Source organism: Cynocephalus volans, unplaced genomic scaffold, assembly GCF_027409185.1.
Source record: "Cynocephalus volans isolate mCynVol1 unplaced genomic scaffold, mCynVol1.pri scaffold_35, whole genome shotgun sequence".
Lineage (NCBI taxonomy): Eukaryota > Metazoa > Chordata > Mammalia > Dermoptera > Cynocephalidae > Cynocephalus > Cynocephalus volans.
Window position 1 is genome coordinate 1,804,579 of NW_026902463.1, and position 24,244 is coordinate 1,828,822.

At 47.0% G+C, this 24,244-nt stretch overlaps 1 pseudogene; it reads left to right on the forward strand.

Moving 5' to 3' along the window:
* Nucleotides 1-24,244, forward strand: part of LOC134369057 (F-box-like/WD repeat-containing protein TBL1X) — a 54,199-nt pseudogene that overhangs the window by 611 nt on the left and 29,344 nt on the right.

Consider the following 24,244-nt stretch of genomic DNA (forward strand, 5'->3'; position numbering starts at 1 on the left):
GAACAAAAACCATCAATTAAAATCACACAGATTCTCTTGTATCCCCTGCCACCTTCTAGATTGGGGCTGTGCCGATTTGATAGAAATTTTGAAAGTCAGTTATTTGGGATTTAAACAGATCCCTTCTCTTCCCTGGCCCCTTCATCTGTGCTCTCGGGATTCAGCTGAGTCCCACACGGATGAGTCCACGTGTCCCAGTTCTGTCCTGCCTTCCTCAAGTTCAGAGCACACAAAAATGTGTTTGTCCGTCCACCAGGCAGCACCTGGAGCACTGCGGGTTTCATGTGATTCGAGTATTTAGAAAGCACGTCTTACTTTTAAGTGTGTACAGAAATTTTTTTGATAGTACCAGAGAATCGAAGGATGTTCAGACAAAAATGTGAATCAGAGGCCCAGACTGGAGCTCCCTCAGTACAGCGTGGTGTTGACAACACCAAGTCAAGGGTGATCCCCTTACCGGTCATCTTTAAAAAAAAAAAAAAAAAAAAAAATATGAATCAGAAGTAAACGAGGTCATTGTCGGTTGTATCGTGGCTGTATTCGGTCTAAACCCTGAACCCAGGGCATCGTTTCAAGTAGCTGCAAGTGCTTATTTTATTAGATCAGATGGGCACGTGCACCAGGAAGGAAATCCTGAATGCTGCAGGCATCTCTAAATCGGGGCCAATGATTCCAAAGACTTACTCCTCCCACAAAAGTGGGTACTAAGAGATTCCACACTTGCCGTGGCACCAGATGGGGTTTCTCTTGTTCAGCACTATGTACATATGTGGCTGGACCCTGCTCTGTAGTGGGGATTGTCCTGTGCACTGGAGGATGTGGAGCAGCATCCCTGGTCTCCACCCACCAGCTGTCAGTAGACTCCCTGCCAAGTGGTGACAATTAAATATGTCTCCAGTCATTCCCTGATGTCCCCCAAGGAGACAAAATTACTCCCCCCATACACACACACCTGCCCCTGTTGAGAATCCTTCCATCAGGGATATAGCACTTTTGTCTAGGAATAAAGGAGACACGTTCACATGTCCTTAATGCCCCAGTTCAGGTTGACACTTACCAAATATCAGGTCTCCCTCGAGACAGCCACCATACCTAGTTCTTCATCGATGGATCCCCTTGTCCACCTCCCTGTCCTTGGCCCACCAGGGAGTCCCTCTGCCCTGCCCCTACAGTCCGGGCACCTGCTTGATGCCACCGACCCCCGACCCCAGCCCCTGAGCTCCCAGGCGTCTCTGTTTCTGGGCCACCTTCCTGCACCTCTCCCACCTGGAAGGCAGAGTCTGGTCCTTGAGGTCCTCTTGCGGTTGCTGACGGCTGCCCTTGTCTTACTTTCTCAGGATGGCACGGTGTTTGACGGCAGCCCCATAGAGTCCTTGTCCCTGATAGACGATGTGATGCCCGACGTGGTGCAGACGCGGCAGCAGGCGTTCCGCGAGAAGCTCGCGCAGCAGCAGGCCAGTGCGGCGGCCGCAGCGACAGCAGCAGCGGTTGCAGCAGGAGCCACGGCAGCCACGTCAGCGCCGGCAGCAATTTCCCAGCAAAATCCACCAAAGAACGGAGAGGCCACGGTCAACGGGGAGGAGAACGAGCACACGTAATAATTAAGTGTGTTTCTTCTGGCGCTTTATTGTGCTTCTAAAGCTGGGCGAATGCAACGACTTCTTAGAGATCTGCCTGCTGTCAACTTCTCACAAGTTGCTTTCCAGGGCTTGCTTACTGTATGGCCGGAAGACCTTCACATTCCCTGTTTGTCAGCAACATCCTTAGACATGATCTTCTCGACACACATCCTGGATTTTATGAAATCCTGCTGCCCTGCTCCTGAGGGCTCGCGTGTAACAGGGACAAGTACCAGATGATCACTGTCCAACATAAGCAAGTATCTCTCTCAGCCTTCCATGCAGAGGGTTTTCAGCCAAATTATGGTCTAGTAGTCGAGCCCATGGTCAGTGCAAGGGCACCACGCCCCGAACACCAGGCATCATCTTACTTGGTCATTGCAAAACCCCGGGAGGTTAGACCTGTTAGCTAATCGCCCAAGAGTATGCAGCAGATGAGTCAGAGCTCGACAATCATATCACAAAACTTGCTCAGGCCCGGTGCACCTTCCACCAACTAACTCCCACATCAGAAAATCTATTTAAAACTAGAACAACAGAGACAAAAGAGGTGCCATGTCCTGGGACCCAAAGTCAGAATGCAAGGCATGCCTGTGCTCCATCAAGGACCTGAGCCATTCTGCCACCCCTCTGGTCTGAGGTCGGCTCCTTGCCGGTTCCCCATCTCTGGTCTGTTCCTCTGGAGGCTGTTCCCTGCTGTGGCCGTGGGAGTGGGAGTTCTTCTGCCTAGGCTGCGTCTGGGCACTGACCCCTGCCCCAGGGAGCCCAGCCTCCTTCTCTTGCTGGTGCACGTGGCTAACACACCCTCGCTCACTGCTCTTAATTTCTGCAGCAGCCAGCTCAACCCCCTTCTCAGCACCTCACGCCTGGTCTGTAGACCAGCCTGTTGGGGCTGGAGCGTGCCACGGCTGCCTGTGGATAAGTGAGCAGGTGACAGCCTACTCTGCACGCCTCTACAGAGTCCCAGGCCCCCACTGCACGGCTGGCTAGGATGCCAGCTGTCCTCTCGCCATCACCAGGGGATGGATCCACCAAACATGGAAGATCATTTTGCTTATCTTCATCTTCTCCCAGCCACATGGGAACTTGGGAAGCATAAAAGAAGTAGGGTTTATTCACAGCCCCACTGTTCCTGAGGGTAGGCTGTGAAGATTTTGTGTCAGGCTTCTCAATCCAAGCAAGGGTCACCAGGCATTTTCATATTTTTATGTGTTGACCCAGAAGCAGTGGATCTTAGGTTACCTGCCACTGAGAAGTGAGTCCTTCACTTCCTGGGGTTTTCCACCAAAATACCTGAACAAGAAGATGTAACAGCAGACTCAACTCTACACTGCATTACAAAACTGTCAGCTGCTGCTGACTGTGTGCTAGTTAGATTGGACCGCTGCCTTCTCTTTCCCGTAAAGCAGGGGCTACTAAACTTTCCCTAAGGGGCCAGACAGTGGCTGTCACAGGCATTCAGGGCCAGGCAGTCTCTGTCACAGTGACCCAATTTTGTCTTGAAATGCCGTAGCAGCTGTCCTCTTCTGCTCGGGCTGCTGAGACAGAGCACCGCAGATCTGCGGCAGGAACAGCAGACATTTCTCCCCGCAGGCCTGCAGGATGCAAGTCTGAGCTCAAGGCGGGGCAGCCTGGTTCCTCCTTAGTCCTCTCTCCTTGGCTAGTAGACACCATCTTCTCCCTGTGTCCTCACATGTTCATCCCTCTGTGTGTGTCTGTGTCCTAATCTCCTCTCCTTATAAGGACATCAGTCATATTGGATTTAAACCCAATCTAGCAACCTCATTTTACCTTAATCACCTCTTTAAAGACCCCGTCCCCAAAATACAGTCACTGTGTGAGGTACTGGGGACACGGTTCACACCATAACAGTCGCTGCAGGTAATGCCTAAATATGTGGGCGTCAGTAAATAACTTAAACTTTATTTATGAGGAGAGGCTGCACCAGGCTAGCTTTTGGCCCATGGGCCATAGTTGACTGGCCCCAGTTTTAAGGATTAATTTAGTGTATTCCTCACTCAAATTTGAAGACTGGCAAAATACAAAGAGACATAAAACACCCAATCACACAAAGCCATGATTTAGTTATAATCATCAGAGATGGTATCGCCTAGTATATAAAAACAAGGTGTTCCTAAAACAGAAGCCCCCTGAGAATGAGTTTCCTTTTTATTGATGAGCCACGTGCCTTTTTGTGTTTCCTACAACAGATAATCACTTGAAACCCATGCAAATTGATGGGGACGTTGAGATTCCACCCAACAAAGCCACAGTCCTTCGGGGCCATGAGTCCGAGTTGTTCATTTGTTCCTGGAACCCTGTCAGTGATCTGCTGGCTTCTGGGTGAGGATGTCAGGTGGGGGATACTGCAGGGTCAGGGGAACCCCTGCTCGTCTCTGGCATTCTGCCTCAAGGGACACGTGCTGTTGTCTGACCTCGTGTGTCATGTCTTCCCGACATGAGCAGATCCCTAGTGGGTCCTGTGAAGTCCACAGCTCTGTGTGTCTCGGATTGTGAAGTCGACATTCCACGCCGTGTTCTCCATGGGATGGGGAGCAAGACATTTAATACTGCTAAATGCAGAGGTGGGAAGGAGGGGAGGGTTGTGGATGGGAGGGGGGGAAAGAACTGTTCCCACCAAGAGCCGACGTGCGTGTGTTTTTACTCTGTAGGTCTGGAGTCTCGACGGCCAGGATATGGAACCTTAATGAACACAGCAACGGGGATTCTACCCAGCTTGTACTGAGGCAATGTATACGGGAGGGGGGACACGATGTCCCCAGTAACAAAGATGTCACCTCACTGGACTGGAACGTAAGCATCTTCCACCCCCCGGGCCCCTTGAAATGTGTGGTGGCCCTGCCCTGAGCTGTGGGCTCACAGGTGCTCTCCATCTCCAAGAGATCCTGCTTAGGCCATGGCGGGCATCGAATGAGCTGTGTGTTGGGTGTCCATGCCTTCCCATGGTCAGCACACATGAGCGAGTCAAGCCTGATGACGCTGAGAGGGGGACCTCACAGCGTGAAGGTGGGACCCCGGGAAGGCTCAGCTGGGGAGCTGTGACAAGCAGCCAGGAAAGAAAACTTTCCACCTGGAGAGCTCAGGACCAGCAGCTAAGTGCATTTATACGTGGGACACATGCCATTCAACTTCTTTTTGCTTTCTGCATAGTCTTAGGATGACTTTCTGTAGGTATTTTAAATTCTGTCCTTAATTAGACAGCACACATGTTGAGTGGTTCCAGTGTGGCTTTCTCACTTCCTGGTCCACATGCCTTGCATTTAATTTAACAGCAGTGTGTGCTGAAGTAGTCAGAGATGACCCGTTAGTCTCTTAATGTGGCATCAGTTATCGGCTTAGGAATATTCTAGACTTGGGATCCTGGCGATTTCTGTGTGCTTTTCTGGTGCCACCACTACTAAGCTGCTTCTGTGGGTTTGTGTCTCTTTCTGGCCCGCAGAGCAATGGAACGCTTCTGGCCACAGGTTCATATGACCGTTTTGCAAGGATATGGATGGAAGACGGTAGTTCTGTGTCTGTCGTGTTGGGGTTGGACAGGACCCTCTTCTGTATGTAACCGTGAAGTGAACAGACCATGACTTTGAAGTCAACATGTTCGTCTGTATTTGTTTTACATAACAGGTAATCTGGCCAGCAGCTTAGGCCAACATAGAGACCCCATCTTTGCCTTGAAATGGAACAAAAAGAGGAATTATATTTTGAGTGCTGGTGTAGACAAAGTGAGTATTAACTTAAAACAAATACTTTCGATCTATACATGTTTATTTTCATTCTCCAGATAACACGATGTTTTCTTTGAATTCTTAGGCTTTCTCCTTCCCCTTAAGAAATCAAAAGGACCTGTATAGGTTTTGTTTTTGTAATTTTGATCTTCGTGTTAATTTTACCATGTAATCTCTGTCAGTATATTCGACTGCTCTACAGACCTCTGTGCAAAGTGTCTCTTCTTTTGAGGTTCATAGTTTAATGATAAAGAGAGGAAAATCTCCAGACTGTGTTTATCAATGGCTGGACAGAGCAGGGGGTGTGGGTGTGCTCTGTGTAAACTTTCACCCCTAGACTGATGTTAGTGACACAGACTGTTCTCTTAGCAGACTTCTGCTCTCCTAATTTGATAAGCTCCTTTTTCCCACTGTAGACTGCACAATTCCTGAGCAGGAGTAAAACGGACCCAGGGACAGGGCACTGTCCCCTGACAGGCCACGGAGCCAAAGTGGGACTCCTTTACTCTGCACTTGGACAGGGCTGCCAGAGAGATGTGATGGCTTTAGAGCCGGGTGCCTCTCGAAGCCATCATGGGGTGGAAGATCCCAGAACAAAGAGGAAGGAGACATAGAACCATTCCCCCACAGAAACTACACTGGTTTCATGATAGTTTGAAAACTTTACTCTGTTACTGCTTTCTGTTCATTCAAGGTGTAAAATTTAATATAAAATAATAAACGAACTCTAAACATCATCACATTCTTGGAGAAGTCATGGGTGCACTTGGCAGGGTACAGCCCACAGAGGCGATAACAGGCCCACCACCTGTTCTTCTAAATAAAGTTTTATTGATACACAGCCACTCTCATTTGTTGAGAATTGTCGGTAGCCGCTTTCACGCCTTAGTGGCCGAGTTGAGGAGTTGCAATAGAAGACCATTGGACCTCAAAGTTTAAGGTATTTACCAGGGGCCCCATGACAGAAAGAGTGCCAGCGCCTGTATGTGGATATAACTGTGTAGGTCAGTGAATCATTTGTTCCTTTTCTCTATATTTAAGCCAAGAAACTCTTCATTCAGACTTGGGAGCCTAATTTATTATAATATAAGAAAAGATAAGCTGCTGTGGTTGACACACTATATATGTCGTGTAACTACCATCAAATTTTTCCCAAGATGTTCTAGTTTAATTAATACGCACACACAGTACTCTGTCATGCCTTCAGTAGGCCATTGGTAACTGCCACTTGAATTACGAAAATAATTCAAGAAAATGATCGCTAACATTTACAGCAAGCAGGCATTAGTATGTTCAATTCCATTTTACAGAGGAAGAATTGGAGCGCCAGAGAGGTTTATTACCTTGTCTAGTGACACACAGCTGGTGCAGCATGGAGGAGGATCAGTCCCTGGCTTACCAGTAACTCTGCCCTTCGACTTGCCGAGCATTCTAAATCGTTTCCTGGCCACCTTCCCACCTGGCGGATCTTTTATTGTACATTCATTTGTGTGTTTCTCACCGATTATTTATTTTGACTCTACCAGGTGACGGACTGTACGATCAGTAAAAATGCGTATTTGGAATCATGTTAGTCTTTTGGGTCATGTATGTCCCTCTTTACTCCTTAGTCAAACATGGCAGGAATAATAACAGTGTCCTTGAACATAATACCCATGGAGAAAATGTAAATTATGATGATGCTGGTGTGACCTTCAGTGTATGCTTAACCCAAAGTGACAAAAATATATTTCACATTCTCAAAGCTTTTGTGAAATGTTTTCTTTGGTTCAATGTATGTTAAAAATAAACGTCAACTAAATGTTCCAGTGACTGATTGTAGTATGTGAAAATGTATCAGACATTTGTGAGTTTACTTACAGTTTGACCCTTGAACAGCACAGGTCCACTTATACATGGTACTTTTTTGGTCTGGTAAATACTGCACAATGCTATAAATGTATTTTTCTCTTCCTTATGATTTTCTTAATGACATTTTCTTTTCTCTAGCTTATTTTATTGTATGAATACAGTACATAATATATGTAACACTGAAAACATGTTTTAATTGAACATTAATGTTATTGGTAACAAGTCAGATCAATAGTCGGCTATTAGTAGTTACGTTTTGGGGAAGGCAAGAGTTACACGTGGATTTTCAACTGTGTCCTGGTCGGTAACCTAACCCGCACATTGTTAAAGGACCGATTGTACTCACAATATATAATCCACATTTGTTTGTGCTTGAGAAATTAAGAAAACAGTTGCAGACAAACAGTGACAGGTGGTCTAGAGCTGACCCCAAATGTAGGAATACCATGTTTAAAAGACACTTGCTGCTCTGAGTGATCCCTCTGAATGTTTCTACAATCAACCCAAAACATAATCAGCTCTTAAAATGAAATCTTTATGAAGTCCCACTGACAGACAGGTGTAAAGTTTCCAATGTCGTTGAAAATTCCGGTTAATGAAGACTTAATTCCAATGGTATTTATGGAGCTGCCCCTGGCTGCTGCTTTAAGTATGTTCCTAGCATCAGTAAGTTCATCAGAATTCATGATTTACTTTGTGTTGCGAGGTGCCGATCACCTTTTTCCTTACTGTAGACCCATAAATCAGAGCCTGACCCGGGCATAATCCGATGGCTTTGCCACATCGCGTGGTCCTGGTTCATGGATGGTCGGTCAGGGGAATTTCCAGAAATGTCTGTTTGTGCAGCTCTTCATTTGGAAAACTGCTGGAAAGACATTTAGATATGTTTTGGTACAGGTTTTTTAGCGTTTTGGGATGAGGGGGGATCACCACTGATTTGGGTAGTTTTCTCAGTTATCAGTTAAGGCTGCTGTGTCCACTGCAGTAGGCACCAGCTCATGTGGCTGTAGGTCATCACATGTGGCCGTCAAACTGCTGTGTGTAAAACACGCTGTGATTCCAAGCCTTAGGATGGGGGGCAAGAAAGAATGTCAGATACCTCATTAATATTTTTCTATACTGACTACATGTTGAAACAATAGTATTTTGGCACTATTGGAGTGAAATAAAATACACTGTTAATGAATTGTACCAGTTTCTTTTTTTCTTTTTAATGTGGTGACTGTAAAATTAAAAATTAGTGTAGTGACTCACATGATACCTCTGTGGGACACTGCTAGGCAGTTAGCTTATTTGGGGAGAGCACGGTGTCACACCAAGGTCAAGGTTCAGATCCCCTTACCAGCCAGCCACTAAAAACCCCCAAACTACAGAGAAAAGAACACTCCCCTCTGCTTCCCCTTCTCCTACTAATATGACCTGTCCTCATCCTGAACTTCCTACAGCTTCCCGGAAAAATTAAAGGAATAGCTCTATTGGACTGTGATGGTTTAGAAGGAATAAGGTCCCACTGTCTTTTCTTGTATGATGCACTTTTCATGAGAAAACTTTGCAAGAAGAATAATTACTAACTTTTTCCTTTGTTTGTGGCGTGCAGACAACAATCATTTGGGATGCCCACACAGGAGAAGCCAATTTTGTAATTTAAAAGGAATGATTCAGAGTTCTGTGAAATGTCCCTTAAAGTAATTGTGAATGCACAGAGGGAGCAGCCTGTGGAACCTCGCTGGTGGGAAGGAGACCCATTTTATGTTAAGTGTTGTCGTTCAGGTTTGCAAGGTACAGACGCCTCAACACCCACCTGCTCCCGAGTCTGGAAACACCAGTCAAAGAGCCAGGGCAGGCTTCTCTGTCCTGCTGCTCCGGGAGGGCTGCTGTGTTGGGGTCCCCGACACCACTCCGTGTTTGGCAGTCTGCTGGGTGGACACACAGGACTCAGCATACACACCTAATCTTCTTGTGGGAACGGATACAAAGCAACATCAGGAAAGGGAAGAGGCATGAGGGATGAAGTCCCAGGGAGAACAGACGTGAGCTCCCCGGGGAGTCGCACGGGATCTGCTTAATTCCCCCAGAAGTCAGCTGTCTTCCAGGGAAGCCCGTTAGAGACTTGGTGCTGAGGGTTTTCATTTGGGGCTGGTCACATGGAGGCACCCATTGCCGACCCCATGCCCGATTCTAGACTCCCAGAGTCAAGCAGGTGCTCAGCACAAACTGCACTGTTTGCACGGACAGCACAGGCAGGGGCCGTTCCCATCAGTGAAGGAATGGTGAGAGCTCGTATCATAAGAGGTTGGTCAGACCTTGATGGCTAAGCCTCAAAGCACTGAGCTCCTGGCCCTTGAAGACATTACCTGGTTACAATGGCCCGAAACGCTATGTAGGCAGCACCCTGTTCTCTGTGTGACGTGTGCTCTAGTGAGGCACTGTTCACAGCCCTCAGGCCATGAGCTTTCCCAGTCAGGGTTCTGTGAGCACAGGGCACAATTCCAGAGCTTCTCTTTCTCAGAAGCAGCCTGTGATGATCCTGAATAAAAGGGACTCGCTGAGATTCCTAAGGAGAAGGGGCACACCACGTGAGCAGCTCCCTCTCCCCCTTGCTGTTCCTTCCCGAGCCCCCCGCCTCCGGCCATCACCTCTCACTTGATGCGTAAATGCCTCTAGGGAGTGTTCCAGTGGGAGTGCCTCAGGGGAGCAGAGACTATACAGACATGAGCAGTGCATGGCCATGAGGTCCCCGGAGTGCCAAGTGATCACTTGAGCAAGTGGGTGCCTGAGAGGAGGTGGGAGCAGCCGCCCTCAGCCGCAGACCCGCTCCTTGTAAGTGGAGAGGCACGAGGCTTGGAGGCCACAGGTACAACAGCCATGGGGACTAACACATCTGTACCCCTTCTCTGGCTGGTAGCTGTGCTGACGGCCTGAGATGGCTTGTCTCACTCCATGCTCAGCGTCCCCTGAGTGCTTATCAGAACATCCTTGTGTGCAGCTGAGACCCCACGACCTGACTGATGGACAGAACAAGGATGGAGTCTGGCCGCTCTGCCTTCACCACCTGGTCTTTACGTGTTCTTCCAACATCTTGGGGCACTGGCTCTGAGGACAGAACGAGGGCTGGGCTTTTAACAATGGCCCTGGGCATTTCGGTGTATTGGAAATTGTCTGGATTTGCTGCTGCTGTCTCAGCAAAGAACCCAGAAAGTAGAGAATGAGAACGTAACTAAAGTGCAGCATTAGTTAACCTTTGTATTGTTCCCATCGTTGTTACTTCTGAGGTCCCTTCAGGGGCAGGGCTCACACTAGATTAAGGAGTTGGGAAAGCTGGGACATGGAGAGGTCTAGCGGGGAGTGACCAGAGGGCAGTCACCTCAAAACCCTCAGCAGAGCCGAGGGTCTCTTGGACTCAGGGAGGGTGTTCCTCACGAGTCCTGAACCTTTCACCCAATTTCATCCCTAATATGGGATTCTTGTTGACTCTAATTATCCCCGAATCCATGGGATGCATTAATGTGTTGCAGGATTTTTTTTTTTTTTATTGGGGTGTCTTGAGCAAAGGCTATGAAATCTTTTTCCTCTTCTTTTTCCTGCTCTCTCTGTGAAAGCAAGTCTAAAAGGCCCACCGTGGTGATACTGCTCAAGCAGGAAGGTGCGGGGGCAGGCAGCCAGCACACCTCACCTGCCCTTTCTCACCTGTGCCGTGGGAGCAAGAGATGCTGCATGTCGTGGGGCACAGAAAGGGCCACGGGGCCTCTCTCCAGAGGCATCTTGTCGTCCCTGCAAATGTGGGAGGAGAGGGTCTTTAAGGTCTTTAAACCTAAGAGTCAGTTCACGAAGGAATATGTTTTATCGTGTTACTAGATATGGCTTCTCCACCATGCTGTCAATTGTTCTAAGTCAGCTGAGCTCTGTGCACAGCTGATAAATGTCAGCGTCCTCCCTGTCTTTCCTGCTCCACAGCCCCTGCTCTTGATGTGGACTGGCAGCACAACACTACCTTTGCCTCCTGTAACACAGACATGTGTATTCATGTATGCAGACTTGGCTGTGACCGCCCAGTCAAAACCTTCCAAGGACACACAGTAAGTGGGACTTCTGAGTTTCAGACTTGAGTTCATGAGAATGTGATGCGGGAGCCTTTTTATATATTTTTTTTTTTACCTAGAATCAAAGGATGCCATGACAGCAGACCAGTTCCTCTGCAGACCTTTGCTCTTGAACTGTTGCAGCTACCCTAGGCAGCTGGATTAAATCAGTGACGGGAAGGCAGTGAGAAAAAGTGACCCTGAGGTGAGCTAGATGTTGGACTTTGTGGCAAAGGCTATGAAAAAAATGTACGAGGATATAAAGGAAAAGATGCTTGTAATAAGTGAATAGATGGGGAGTGTCAGCAGAGAATCGAAATACTATGTTTGGGGAGTAATAAGTGAATAGATGGGGAGTGTCAGCAGAGAATGGAAATACTATGTTTGGGGATCCCCTGTTAAAGCAGAGGGGTCTGATCAAAGCCCCTGGGGAGTTCCCATCATGCCCCCAATTTAAGGGAATTCAATTCCATTGTCCTCAGTGCCTTTGCCTTTCATTACTACCCACCAGTCTCAGCTCCCAGCCCAATGCGTTCCTGCTTCCAAAAGAAGGTTCTTTGGAGCACAGGTATCCATTGCCCCATGAATATCTGGCTGTGGTAACAAAGGGACACTTGCGTTTTCTGGTCTAAACTTGTTTCACCACTAATCCTGGATGATCTGCGATCTTTTAATAGTGCTGCCCGCAGTCTGTGTGTGCCGTAGGGTACAAGGTCACATAGCTATGTGATTTCCAGCTGCCGTGCCCGGGATTTTACCACCGTGCCACCACTTGGCTCTTTAAATGGCTCTCCTTGTGGCTAATCGTTGGAACAAGCCTCAAGCGAAATGTGGCTGAGCCTACTTCTTCCTGAGACTTTTGAGCCACTTCTCGATGCTTCCTAGTAATTGTGACTTGGGCTGAGAGTGGCGGGTGGGTGGAGGTGGCGCTCCATTCCGAGGAGGGTTCAGCTTGAGACAGTTCATGGTGACTGGCTCCAAATTCCTGGGCCCCAAGAAACCTACCCATCGATTCTCCTGTCAGCATCCGCAGCCAGAACCAGCTACCCTTGTGCACATTGACACACGCCCACACTCCCACACATGCATGCACTCACTCACACCTCCAGACTCGAGCACATGCACGCACACACATACATGCATACACACTCGCACACACGCAGGCACACTCAAGCGTACTCGCACACACACTCACATGCCTGGACACTCATGTATGTGTATGAAAACCCACACACAGCCACATGCTGACACACTTATGCAGACTTGTGCACATGCACACAAAATCACGCATGCTCGTGCACACTCATGTACACTTGTGTGCACGTATGTGAATGCACACATCTTCACACTCACACCTGTACACATTATCCCCTCTCCAGTCTGACCTCTTCATCCTCCCCTGGCTCATAGGAGCCCACTCCTTGGACTCACATGCATGCCCACGCACACGCCTGGATACTCATGTACGTATATGAACACCCCCACACGGCCACATTCTCACACACACGTGCAGACGCATGCGGACTCACACTTATGCACACTTGTGCACATGCACACAAAGTCATGCACACTCATGTTCACTTGCGCACACATGTGTGCACGCATATGTCTGCACGCTCACACACATGTCCACAAGTTATCCCCTCTCCAGTCTGACCACTTCATCCTCCCCTGGCTCACAGGTGCCCACTCCTTGGACTCACATGCATGCCCACTCACACTCCTGGACACTCACATCTACATATGCACACCAGCATACATGGCCACTGGCTTAGACACATGTCCATGTATTCATACACATCCATGCACTTACACACGTCTGCACACTTACACACCCCTGGGCACTCACAGGCACCTCTGTGCACATGCCACTCTCCAATCTGACCCTTTCATCCTCCCCTTGCTCACACAGGAGCCCACTCCCTGGACTCCAGGCTTTCTTCCTCCCTTTTCCCAGGCCATCCGTGCCATGTGGAACACTGATGTGGCCCTGTCACTTCTTTGCTTCACAACCTTCACAACTCAGTTTCCTTAAAAAGTAGTGTGACCATATAATTTATCCTCCAAACCAGAGTTCTTAGGAGTGTGAAATTATTTAGAAAATTAATTATGAGTGTGAAGTTAGTTAATTGTTGGGCTGGACAGCAGGCATAATATTGTGGGATTGTCCTGAGCAGATGGGGCCCTACAGTTACCCTAAGGAAAAGACCCTTGTGGGTGCACCTTCTCCTTGGTCTCCATGTGCGGCACAGTGTTCCTCTGCCACAGGCTGTTCCTTTGTAGAACCGTGTTCCCTGTGTGTCCCCCTCTCCCTTGCCTGCCGGGTACATTTCCCTTTGTCCCCCGGGGCTTAGCCTCGGGATCTCGGGGCCCTGGTGGCCCTCAGGAACAGTCCTGTTCCTTTGTGCACCCAGCATGCTGAGCTGCCTGGTAGAACTCCCCTGCCCTTTGTATTTCCAGGCTGTTTGCACTGGAGGGCAAGCCCCTTGGGTGGGTTTTGTTTCTCCTGTGTGTTCTTACAGAGCCACCCTCTGGGCTCTGGCGTGTGCTCGTGCACTTGGGGCACACGGGCCTCCTGTTCCCCGTGGAACCGCACCGTGGCTGAGGGGTTTCATTTGTCTGCATTGACCCCCGGCCACTGCCACTCGCCAGAAAAAGGTAGCAGATTTAGATAGAAGCAGTAGCTGTAGCATTAAAAATGCACAGGGAAGTGATTTCCATGTCCAGTTTTAAAACAGCTGTGGTTTTGGTGTTTTTATTTGCTACCTATACTGTATGTGAATTCTTCATTTGCTTCCTTCCTAGTATGGAATTTTTTCCCTTCAAGAAATATTGATGAGGGTGGCTGCTCATTTGTGGTATATGGCTGTCCTTTTATATAAATGAACAAGGCAAAGTGATAAAAAAGGAAAACGCATGGCCTCCCAGACTCTTTGATTTCCTTTTGGGGAAAGTCCCAGGTGGCCGGTCAGCAGGATGACAGAATCTTGCTTCCCCTGGAGGATGGCCAGCAGGATGACAGAACGCTACTGCCCCCAACAGCAGTCTCTGGTGGACGGTAGGCAGGATGAGAGAGTGCTACTGCCCACTTGTGTACAGCTGCTGGGGTGACAGGGTGCTACTACCCCCTTGTGGACAGCCACTGGGATGACAGAGCACTATTGCCCCCTGGTGGATGGCAGGATAACAGAGCACTACTGGCCCCTGGTGAACCGTAGTCAGGATGTGAGAGTGCTACTGCCACCTTGAGGACAGTCACTGGAATGACATCACACTACTGCCCCTGATGGACGGTAGGCAGGATGAGAGAGTGCTACTGCTCCCTTGAGGAAAGGCAGGGGGTTTACAGAGCAACATAGCCCCTGGTGGATGGTTGGCCGGGTGACAGAGCCCTGTTGCCCCCTGGTGGATGGCTGGGTGAGAGCGTGCTACTGTCCCCTGCTGGATGGCAGGGTGACAGAGTGCTACTGCCCCCTGGTGGACGGCCACCATGATGACAGAGCGCTACTGATCCCTGGGTAACGGTAGGCGGGATGAGAGAATGCTACTGCCCCCTTGAGGACAGCCACTGGGATTATAGAGCACTATTGCCCCCTGGTGGACAGTGGCTGGAATGACAAAGCACTATTGCCCTGTGGTGGATGGTCGGCCAGATGACAGAGCGCTTCTGCCCCCTGCTGGATGGTTAGCAGGATGAGAAACTACTGCTGCCCACTTGTGGACAGCTGCTGGGATTACAGAGCACTATTGCCCCCGGTTGACCATAGGGAAGTTCAGATAGTGCTACTGCCCCCTGGTGGAGGGTAGCCAGGAAGAGAGGGTGCTACTGCCCCCTTGTGGACAGCCCCTGGGATGACAGAGCACTACTGCCCCCTGGTGGACAGTAGGCAGGATGAGAGAGTGCTACTGCTCCCATGAGGACAGCCAGAGTGGTTACAGAGCACTATTGCCCCTGGTGGACAGCGGCTGGGATGACAGAGCACTATTGCCCCCTGGTGGATGGTCGGCCAGATGACAGAGGGCTTCTGCCCCCTGCTGGACGGTAAGCAGGATGAGAAAGCACTGCTGCCCACTTGTGGACAGCTGCTGGGATAACAGAGCACTATTGCCCCTAGTGGATGGTCATCCGGATGACAGAGCACTGTTGCCTCCTGGTGGATGGCAGGGTGATAGAGTGCTACTGCCCCCTGGTGGACGGCCACCATGATGACAGAGTGCTACTGCCCCCTGGTGGACAGCCACTGGGTCTGTTCTCAGGCCTTGATATCCTTTCCAAACCCGTTCTATCTTTCAGAATGAGGTCAATGCTATTAAATGAGATCCTTCTTGAATGGTGCTAGCATCCTACTCTGATGACATGACATTAAAGGTAAAGTTGGCATCTGTAGGGATGAGCTCTTTTACCCTAAACAGCCCACAGTACTGAACACAAGTCTCACATGTGGGGGTTATCTGTACTGAGTCCTCTTCCTTCCTCTATAATTTGTCCCATTACTGACTGTCAGATTAGCTCTCGCCCAGTGAACTCTGATGTACCAGTCAAGGGTCCTGCTAGGAGTCCCAGCCCTTCCTGGGCAATGACCTGCAGTTTTTTTTTCCAGTGGGACACTCCAATGGCTTGTGTACGGTTCACAGCCTGCAGTCTCTTGGCTCACTGGAGGGACATAGCTTGCTCATATTGTTACCACTGTGTTCTCTAGATCTGGAGCATGAAGCAGGACACGTGTGTGCACGACCTGCAAGCTCACAGCAAAGAGATATACACCATCAAGTGGAGTCCCACCAGGCAGGCCACTAGGAACCCCAACTCCAACATCATGCTGGCGAGGTAAGGACAGGACGCCTGCACAGCCCAGCCTCGGCTCCTGAACTCAGCCTGGCCCGCTGTCACTGAGGCAGCAGCACAGTAGCAGAACTTCCTCATACGCAGAGAGAACAGGACGTTTTGCTGGAGCATTGAACGTCGTAGCTCCCTTTTGAAGGGGCCGAGATAGAACTTTTAAGTGAGACTGGGTGAAGGCACGTGTTGAGATGGCTTCAGGCACTTGGTTTTCATGAAGGTTTTCCTGACAGCAGAGAAAGGAAAGGGAAAGAGTTCACCTTGGACCTTGGGCTTGGTTTATTCGTTCAACTCAGGGCTTACATGGGCAGGAATTTCAAGCAGGGATAAAGGTTCCCCCAGCCACAGCCAGACTTGACCTGACATTGTATATAGTGAGTCCCCTAAGACACCAGCTTCGGAGGTAGTGGAGTGGCCAGCCAGTCACCGCCAGAATTGGGAAGAGGGGTTATAGGTGACAAAGGTGGCCTCCCACAAACCACGTGGCTTTAGGCTTCATTCAAGAGCATTATTTTGCCAGAAGCTCGCCAGACCCAGTTAAGAGTAGAATGTTCCACTCCTGTTATTTCAGGAAGAACTCTTAGAAGAAGAAGCTAAAGAGATTCTGAGACCGAATGCTGTGTTTGCAGTGACCTGACTTGATGTTAACGCTCTGAAGATTGAGGCCTTGGTTAGGAATATAGTTGTCCTCAAGCAGAAGGTACTTATTCAGAGACACTCAGGAGAGTAGCTGAGTGTGTATATCCTACCATCACTGCACAGTCGTAGACGGTGACGATGATGGTGATATCTTACTCTGTACTGGGGGAGATGAGTAGACTTAAAGCTTTTGATGGTGTGACAACTAAACTGGCTGATAAAATGGCCAGTAAATTAAAGTCAGATGGGAGCTGTCTCATGGTCACAGTTTCATCTTTAGTGCCAGACTCCCCTCTGTCACAGCCTCATCCTCACAGACCAGCCCAGACTCCTGGCTATATGTCCCACTTCCTGCTCTCCCTGAAGAGAGGACGTCCCTCCTGTAGTTGTCCCTCCATCCCACTATCATCATCGTGTTCCCTCCATGGGATCATTCCCCTTATCATCTCAATGTGCTCTAACGTCGGTCATCGTGAAAACAATAACAAAACAAGCCTCCAGTGACTTTACGGCCCCTGCAGCAACGAGGCTTCCACAGAAATGGCCCCAAGCCAATTATCTCATTTCTTCCTTTGCTTGCTCAATCATTGTCTCCTTGTTCCCTAGATCGACTTTATACACGACGTCTCTGATGTGCATTTCTCCATGCCCAGTGAGTGTCGAGTTGCTGTGAGAAGGTGTCCGCTCACCTCTTCCTCACGCAGCTCACCCCAGTCAAAAGCATCATGCTCTGGGTGTACGCTGGTGATGCTCAGTGTCCTGTCTTGGAGGGGTCCCTTTCACTTCATAATCAGATAAGTCGGGGTTCTGATTTGCAAGCTGCAGAAAAAGACTGGCTAACGTAAACCAAAAAGTATTGAGAGTGATTGCGGCAGCCTGAGAATCTCTGGGAACCAATATGGCAGCAACACAGAACTGCCAACATCAGGCTGCAAATCTTGGCCAAGAGGATGACAAAGAAAGCAGTGGATACTGCCCACACCCTGAAACTGGACCCTGGGCCCTCCCCTCAAAGCACACTCAATGCACCTCCCAGCACAGACCTGCCTGCTGCCACTACTGCTGCCACTGCTCCTTCAGAACCGCTTCTCTTCCACCCATTCCGTTGGGCACTCACTTCTAACACAGAGACTTGGGAGACATATCTGACTGGCACTGTCAAGTTATACACCCTGCTCTAGCTGCAAGAGAGGATGCAAAAGCAAATATCTAGACTCTCTGCTTCTAGAATGAGAGGTGGAGGTGTACCTCATCAGGTTGGAGAGAATGCTCAAGGAGAGATTAAGAAGATACAGCAAAAACTATCAGAGACCCCTGGGCAACCCAGATACCAAGGTCACAGGGTGCTCTAAGTGCATCTGCAGCTTTGTGACTCCAAAAGTCCAAATCCAGATGCTTTCTGGAACAGCTCTTCTAGAATGAAAGGGATACTTAATCTTGATGTGAAAGGAAATGTCACATGGCTGAGCTGTCCACAGTGTCCTGAGAAAATCGTGTCTGTCTTTTCTATTTTATACCTGGGTGTCTTGTGACCTCAATGCATGCTGCAACAATTTTTGAAAAAAGGAAAAAATACACAAACACACACGTATATTCATGCTCTGCATAACAACATTTCAGCCAACAATGAGCAGCATACACGACAGTGGTCCCATCAGATTATATTGACTATACCCTATAGCCTAAGTGTGTACCAGGCTATACCATCTACGTTCGTGTAGGTACTCTCTATGATGTTCACGCAGTGATGACACCACCTAATGACACATTTCATGGAACAGATCCTCAACATTAAGTGACACATAACTGTGTGGAGATATGGATAAGGATCTGAGCAAAGTCAGGTTCCAAGGATTCCTTTGACTATGTCATCGGTTAGCCCAGCACGGGAACACAGGCTAAATTAGTGAAAAAACCATGCCCCTTATCCACCCACTAGCGGGCATATTGAGGACATGCTGTGCAGCTGCTCTGTGACACCCCCATTTCCTGTTCATCCAGCTAGATCACTACCTTGACTCTTGCCCTATCAATACCCTACTCAAGAGCATTTGCTAGAATGAACAAGAAAAACTTAGAAACTATACAAATACTTTGAAATTAAACAATACCCTCCTAAACAACCAATGGGTTAATGAAGAAATTAAAAGGGAAATTAAAAAGTTTTATGACACACATGAGAATGGAAACATATCATACAAATACCTATGGGACAGAGCAAAAGCAGTTTGGAGAGGAAAGTTTACAGCACTAAATTCCTTTATAGAAAAAGAAAGTTTTCTAATAAACAACCTAAAGGCACTAGAGAAAGAACAACAAATTAAACCCGAAATTGGCAGAAGGAAAGAAGTTAGTAAGCTCAGAGTAGAAATAAATGAAATAGAAATTTAAACAATTGAAAAGGTCAATTAAACGAAGGGTTGTTTTTTCCAAATATAAACAAACTTGGCCCAACTTTAGCCAGATTAACCAAGAAAAAAAGAGAAGATTCAAATAAATAAAATGAGAAATAAAAAATGACACATTATAGGTGATGCCACAAAAATTCAAAAGATCATAACGGTCTATTATGAATAACTATACACCAACAAATATGATAACAGAGGAAATGAATAAATTCCTGAAGAAATACAATTATGAAGAAATAGAAAATCTGAACAGACCAAAAACAAGTGAAGAAATGGAATCAGTTATAAAAAAGTTCGTCCATTAAAAGGAAGTTCAGTACCTGATTTCTTCACTGCTGAATTCTACCAAGCTTTTGAAGAAGAGTTGATACCACTTATCTTCAGATTATTCTAGACATTGAGGAGGAATACTTCCGAACGCATTTTATGATTCCAGCATTACTCTGATCGAAAACCAGACAAGGACACACACACACAAAAGAAAATTGTGGATCCTCACTGATCCACCTGGTTGGCTGCCTTTGGTTTTGACCATCTTCTCTGGAGGATTTTCACAGCCAGGCATATCTGTGTTCTATAAAGATGTGTAAGAATTTGGTATATAAGTTAAAAAAAAAAGGATGGAAAAACCATAAATAATGAAGTAAGCACTAAAAGAAAGGCGAGAGGGATCAAAGTTAATGATGATGTGACACATATAAGTGACGTCAATGATTTTAGAACAGGGATCTATCTAGACTACTCAATATATTCTACAATCTGCATATAATCTCTATTTGTTTACTGATTTTTTTTCAAAGTGAATTTATCCAACAAATGGTGCTGGAACAAAGTTAAACCCATATGCAAAAGAATAACGATGGACCCATTCCTCACTTGTACACAAAAATTAACTCAAAATGGACCTAAATAGACTTTGTAATGCATTGAATTATGTCCCCCCAAAATTCACTGAAGCTTGAAATGTGTCCCCCATGTTTCATGTATTAGAAACTTGGCGCCCACTGTGACCGTTATGCAGTAGGAAGTCCTATTATGGTAATTGGAAGGTGGGGACTTCAAGAGGTGATTAGATTGTAGGACCGTGCAGTAGTGAATGCATTAATAGTGGTGGTCAGAGGCCTGGTTCTGAGGGCTTTAAAAGGAGAGAGAATGAGGAAGTTTGTCTCTTGTTTTCTCTGCTCTGCTATTTCACAATGTGATACCCACATCACTGAAGTCACCACCATGATCCTCACCAGATGTGTTCCCTGGATTTTGGATGTCCCAGGCTCAGAAACTGTAAGCAATAAATTTCGTGTTCTTTATAAATTGCCCAGTTCTGCGGATTTTGTAATAAGCAGCAGAAATGGACTAATGCAGACCGAATGGAAGTTTTTGAACCATAAGAAAACATAGGTATAAATCTTTGTGACCTTGATTTAGGCAATGGTTTCTTAAATACGACCGCAAGAGCATACTAAACCAAAGGAAAACAATTTTAAATTGGACTTCATGAAAATGAAAAGTTCTTGTACTTCAAAAGATACCATGAAGTAAGTGGAAAAACAACACACAGAATGGGAGAAAAACTTTGCAAATCGCATATCTAATAAGGTACTTGTATCTAGAATATATAATGGACCCTTACAACTCCATAATAAAAAGACAAATAATCCAATTTAAAAATGGGCAAAGCAGTTGAATAGACATTTCTACAAGAAGGTATGCAAATGGCCAGCAAGCACACAAAAGGATGATCAACGTTATTAGCCACTGCTGAAATCAAAAGCACAATGAGTTACCACCTCACCCACTCTAGGACAGCTAAAATTAAAACAAATGAACAGATAAGAAGTGTTAGCGAGGCTGGGGAGAAACTGGAACTCTCATACACTGCTTTCAAAATGGCGCAGTCATTTTGGAAGGCAGTTTAGCAGTTTCTTACAAGATTATACCTAGAGTTACCATGTGGTTCAGCAACTCCACTCCCAGGTGTATACCCAGGAGTATATGATGAAAACATGTTCACACAAACACTAGTATACAAATGTTCATTGAAGCATTATTCCTAATACTAAGCACAATGGAAACACCCTAAATGCTCATCAACTGATAAATGAAAAAATCAAAATATAGTATATTCATACACCGGAATGCTATTAAGCAATAAAAAGGAATTGTCTTAGCCTATTTGGGCTGCTGTAACAAAATACCACAAACTGGGTGGCTTATCAACAACAGATGTTATATTTATCACAGTTCTGGAGGCTGGAGGTGCAAAATCAAGGTGCTGGCAGATTCACTGTCTGCTGAGGGACCCTTCTGGATCACAGATGACACTTTCTGTCTCCTCACACAGTGGAAGGGACAAGATTACTCTCTGGGGTCTTATTTATAAAAGCACTAACCACATTCACAAGGACTCCACCTTACTGATCTAATCACCTCCCAAAAAGCCCAACCTCCTAAGACCATTTCAACACACAAATTTGGGGGGACACAAATATTCAGACCATAGTAGGAATAAAGTACTGACACTTGCTACAACATGGATAAACCTTGAAAATATTATGCTGTTTAAAAAGCCACACACACAAGGTCACATATTTTATAATTCCATTTAAATGAAATGTCCAGAACATGCAAATCCGTGGAGACAGAAAGTAGATTTGTGGTTGCCAGAGGCTGGAAGATTGGTAGAATGGTGAGTGACTGGTAACTGGCACAGTGATTCTTCTGGTGATGTTTAGAACATCATAAAATTAAATGATGGTGATGGTTGTATAACAGTGGGAATACACTAAAAACTGCTGGATTTTACCCTTTTTAACGTGTGAAGTTTGTAAAATTGTTGATAGAAAGCACGCAGGAGCTCCATCCAAAGGGGCCCTGATTCAAGCAGACCCTGAATTTGGTGGGGGACAAATGCTTCCTGGACTTGGAGCCAGAAGACCTGGATGCTCGCCCTACCCTTCTGCGTCCAGCTTGTCTGTCACACAAGTTCTCTTCTGTGTTGCTGTTTCCTCAACACACATTCACATCCCAGCTACAGTAGCAGCGACTCCTACGGAGAGCCTACTACGTGCCAGGCACTGTCCATGTACATATTTCACTGCATTTACTTGCTCCTGCCAGTGGCCTTATGAGGTGGGTACCTCTGAGAAAACAGAGGTCCAGAGAGGTTAAGCAATTTGCCAACAGTCACACAGCTACCGAGCACTTGGGCAGGAGTTCAAAGCCACCAGTGCCCAACTTACTAGCCACTGTGTGATCCCCTCCTGACAGCCACCTGAAACTCCAGTGTCTCAATTCTGTGTTTAGCATAGAGTGTCAATATATTATCAGAAGAACGCTTTGCCTCCGACCTTTATATACAATCAAAAATTGCTTATATTTGCACCAATCGTTTTTTAGTATTTCTTCAGTTCCAAATATTTAATTTCTTGAATTACTTATTTTCAAGGTTTTGAACTCCTCAATATTTTGAATCTGCCTTTAGCCTCTGACACAAATGAGATATCCTAGATGTTTCTGTGTGAAGGGGCCAAATGATAGTTTGACTGAGGGCCCCTGCCTTAACACTTTCAAAAGCTCGGTGGTAGCTCCACACTTCCCTCATGACATGGAACTACGGCAGAAATCCCAGCTCATTTTGGCAGCACATTTCTCAGTCCTGCCCATCTCCATATCACCAGGTAGGCATCCACTGCGTAGCAGAACAGCCACCAGAAGCAGGCGCTGTACAGCAGCTGGATCCACATCTGCAACCAGGAAGAGCCCAGCATCAAAGCTCCCGCACACAGGCATGAGATGTCCAGCCCATCCGTGAGATGACAGGCAACACAGGAAAGCTCCTGGCAAACATTTGGCGTAGGTCTGGAACTGAGGGCAGGCTGTGGCCTCTATCCTCTGTACGCTCAGCTGGACCTGACTGACAAACTCACTTTCTGGCACACTTGCAAGCACAGTAAACAAGGCTCTAAGAAGTGCAGTTTAAACTGCCATGAGGTTCTAGGGGCTCGGAAGTAGAAGCTTTTTCTCTGGGAACGAATGAGTTCAGGCAGAAATGACTCAGAATGTCGTTCCAAGTAGAAGGGGATGGAAGGGGGCTCAGGTTGTTGGAAGATCAGTAAGCCTTGCTGTTGTGGGCTGAGAAAGATGCTTCATCAGGAGGCCATGGAAGGGAAGGAAGGAAGCGGGCAATTCTGCTCCAGGACAGAGAATCAGCACCACCTGGGTAAGCTTTACATCACTCCCTTGAGCATCCACTTGGTGAACAGAGCATAACATGTGCATGTGTATTATACATATTTATTTATTTCATGGTTTATAAACCATGAATATGTTTAGTAAATGTTATTATTATATGTAACATAATATGTTTGAATATTAATTGTTTGTGTGATATAAGTTAAATATAAAATGTTTATATGTTACCATTATGTATATTTAAATATATTTCCTTAACTTAATTGATAATATTTTTGTGTGCTTGTGGCTCCGTTTAGGGTAAGTATGGTAAGGGCACACACTTGTGATTCCAGGGCTGCGGGTGGAGAAGCCACACTTGCGTGTGCATTAGCATCCTCTGGAGGGTTTATTAAAGCATAGACCTGGCTGGGCTCCAGTCAGAATTCCTAATCAGTAGGTCTGGGGCATGGCCTGAGACTTTGCATTTCTTGCAGATGCCCAGGGCCTGCTGGGGCTGCATTTTGAGGACAGCAGTGTGACAAGAACGCAGGTAGGGTGGACAGGGGACCAAAGGTGGGCGCACCTACCGCACTCCCCATGCAGAAAGAGGCAGGCCAGATGTCTGTTCCGTTCACATCGGAGATGTTCACAACGAAATCTGGGAGTCCTAACAACACCGAAGACCGGATTATGATACCTACATGAGAATTAAATGATGCTTTGTGTCTGATCCTAATTCAAATCTAAAGCTGACTTTTGTTGCTTTGTACAGATAACAGATAGATAGATGGACAGATATAGATATAGACGGTCAGAAAGACAGACAGACAGACAGATAGATAGATTCACAGACAGACACACAGACAGACAGACAACAGATATAATAGTGAGG